This window comes from Garra rufa, unplaced genomic scaffold, assembly GCF_049309525.1.
Source record: "Garra rufa unplaced genomic scaffold, GarRuf1.0 hap1_unplaced_003, whole genome shotgun sequence".
Taxonomy (NCBI): Eukaryota; Metazoa; Chordata; class Actinopteri; order Cypriniformes; family Cyprinidae; genus Garra; species Garra rufa.
In genome coordinates this window covers 3,462,355-3,464,854 of record NW_027394278.1, presented here as the reverse complement: position 1 = coordinate 3,464,854, position 2,500 = coordinate 3,462,355, and the positions used below count along the sequence as shown (strand labels likewise).

Genomic DNA, 2,500 nt, shown 5'->3' with positions numbered 1-2,500 from the left:
TGCAGGTGGTGAATGGAAAGGTGAGCTCTAAAATTAGCAACTCCTCAATCCAACAGTTTGGTGACTGTCCTTTGTTTGTCATGCTGCTCTCTTATACAGTTGTACTTCCTGCTTCCTGTCATGTGTCTAGTCACATGGCAGGCCAACCATCCATTTTTTAAAGACACACACTCACTTAAAATGTTAAGAGTAATAAAATGGCCTAAAAAACATGTAAAACACTTAAAACTCTATAATACATTTAAATGATTGTAATAAATAGAGCGGTAAAACACGTCTTTCTAAAAGCCAGCATATTATATAAATAGTGAAGAAAAGGCAAAAGCTTACAGCACCTGGTATTCCCAGGCGGTCTCCCATCCAAGTACTAAGCAGGCCCGACGCTGCTTAGCTTCCGAGATCAGACGAGATCGGGCGCTCTCAGCGCGGTATGGACGTAAGCGAGGGCTGCTCCAAAAAGTGGGCTATTTAAAGATCAGCCTCCGTAAAAGCCAGCATATTATATAAATAGTGAAGAAAAGGCAAAAGCTTACAGCACCTGGTATTCCCAGGCGGTCTCCCATCCAAGTACTAAGCAGGCCCGACGCTGCTTAGCTTCCGAGATCAGACGAGATCGGGCGCTCTCAGCGCGATATGGCCGTAAGCGAGGGCTGCTCCAAAAAGTGGGCTATTTAAAGATCAGCCTCCGTAAAAGCCAGCATATTATATAAATAGTGAAGAAAAGGCAAAAGCTTACAGCACCTGGTATTCCCAGGCGGTCTCCCATCCAAGTACTAAGCAGGCCCGACGCTGCTTAGCTTCCGAGATCAGACGAGATCGGGCGCTCTCAGCGCGGTATGGCCGTAAGCGAGGGCTGCTCCAAAAAGTGGGCTATTTAAAGATCAGCCTCCGTAAAAGCCAGCATATTATATAAATAGTGAAGAAAAGGCAAAAGCTTACAGCACCTGGTATTCCCAGGCGGTCTCCCATCCAAGTGTAACAATCGGCCTTATCAGCCGAGTTACAAGACTAAAATGGGATCAGATTTAACTGTGAGAGATGACTAGTGGTTAAAAGAATGAGACATAAAAGAAGATTGGTTTAAATAGATTTGGTTTATTTACAAGGTTCACATAAAAGACTTTAAAACAACACGATAAAACGAGGTAAACGCTGTTAAAAGAATACAGTTCATTTGTCCATACCCTAAAAACAGTCCAAGAATCCCAGTGTGTTGATAAGTCCAATGTGAGTGTCCACCGGTGTATATACAATCCACAGAAAGTGTAATCCAAAGTTTGCAGGTGGTGAATGGAAAGGTGAGCTCTAAAATTAGCAACTCCTCAATCCAACAGTTTGGTGACTGTCCTTTGTTTGTCATGCTGCTCTCTTATACAGTTGTACTTCCTGCTTCCTGTCATGTGTCTAGTCACATGGCAGGCCAACCATCCATTTTTTAAAGACACACACTCACTTAAAATGTTAAGAGTAATAAAATGGCCTAAAAAACATGTAAAACACTTAAAACTCTATAATACATTTAAATGATTGTAATAAATAGAGCGGTAAAACACGTCTTTCTAAAAGCCAGCATATTATATAAATAGTGAAGAAAAGGCAAAAGCTTACAGCACCTGGTATTCCCAGGCGGTCTCCCATCCAAGTACTAAGCAGGCCCGACGCTGCTTAGCTTCCGAGATCAGACGAGATCGGGCGCTCTCAGCGCGGTATGGCCGTAAGCGAGGGCTGCTCCAAAAAGTGGGCCATTTAAAGATCAGCCTCCGTAAAAGCCAGCATATTATATAAATAGTGAAGAAAAGGCTAAAGCTTACAGCACCTGGTATTGCCAGGCGGTCTCCCATCCAAGTGTAACAATCGGCCTTATCAGCCGAGTTACAAGACTAAAATGGGGTCAGATTTAACTGTGAGAGATGACTAGTGGTTAAAAGAATGAGACATAAAAGAAGATTGGTTTAAATAGATTTGGTTTATTTACAAGGTTCACATAAAAGACTTTAAAACAACACGATAAAACGAGGTAAACGCTGTTAAAAGAATACAGTTCATTTGTCCATACCCTAAAAACAGTCCAAGAATCCCAGTGTGTTGATAAGTCCAATGTGAGTGTCCACCGGTGTATATACAATCCACAGAAAGTGTAATCCAAAGTTTGCAGGTGGTGAATGGAAAGGTGAGCTCTAAAATTAGCAACTCCTCAATCCAACAGTTTGGTGACTGTCCTTTGTTTGTCATGCTGCTCTCTTATACAGTTGTACTTCCTGCTTCCTGTCATGTGTCTAGTCACATGGCAGGCCAACCATCCATTTTTTAAAGACACACACTCACTTAAAATGTTAAGAGTAATAAAATGGCCTAAAAAACATGTAAAACACTTAAAACTCTATAATACATTTAAATGATTGTAATAAATAGAGCGGTAAAACACGTCTTTCTAAAAGCCAGCATATTATATAAATAGTGAAGAAAAGGCAAAAGCTTACAGCACCTGGTATTCCCAGGC

General features: G+C 41.4%; 5 non-coding genes across 5 annotated transcripts in view; all 5 read right to left on the bottom strand.

Moving 5' to 3' along the window:
• Window positions 1-323: 323 nt before the first annotated feature.
• On the bottom strand, window positions 324-442 carry LOC141310226 (5S ribosomal RNA). The gene has a single exon (XR_012347771.1). It is a non-coding gene; the product is annotated as a 5S ribosomal RNA (ribosomal RNA).
• An 84-nt stretch (window positions 443-526) lies between these two features.
• LOC141309932 (5S ribosomal RNA) lies at window positions 527-645 on the bottom strand. The gene has a single exon (XR_012347478.1). It is a non-coding gene; the product is annotated as a 5S ribosomal RNA (ribosomal RNA).
• Window positions 646-729: 84 nt separating this feature from the next.
• On the bottom strand, window positions 730-848 carry LOC141311603 (5S ribosomal RNA). Its single transcript, XR_012349062.1, has one exon. It is a non-coding gene; the product is annotated as a 5S ribosomal RNA (ribosomal RNA).
• Window positions 849-1,601: 753 nt separating this feature from the next.
• On the bottom strand, window positions 1,602-1,720 carry LOC141311602 (5S ribosomal RNA). The gene has a single exon (XR_012349061.1). It is a non-coding gene; the product is annotated as a 5S ribosomal RNA (ribosomal RNA).
• A 753-nt stretch (window positions 1,721-2,473) lies between these two features.
• LOC141311600 (5S ribosomal RNA) overlaps window positions 2,474-2,500 on the bottom strand; it is a 119-nt gene continuing 92 nt past the window's right edge. The window contains exon 1 of the ribosomal RNA XR_012349059.1: window positions 2,474-2,500. This exon is cut by the window's right edge and continues 92 nt beyond it. This is a non-coding gene — a ribosomal RNA (5S ribosomal RNA).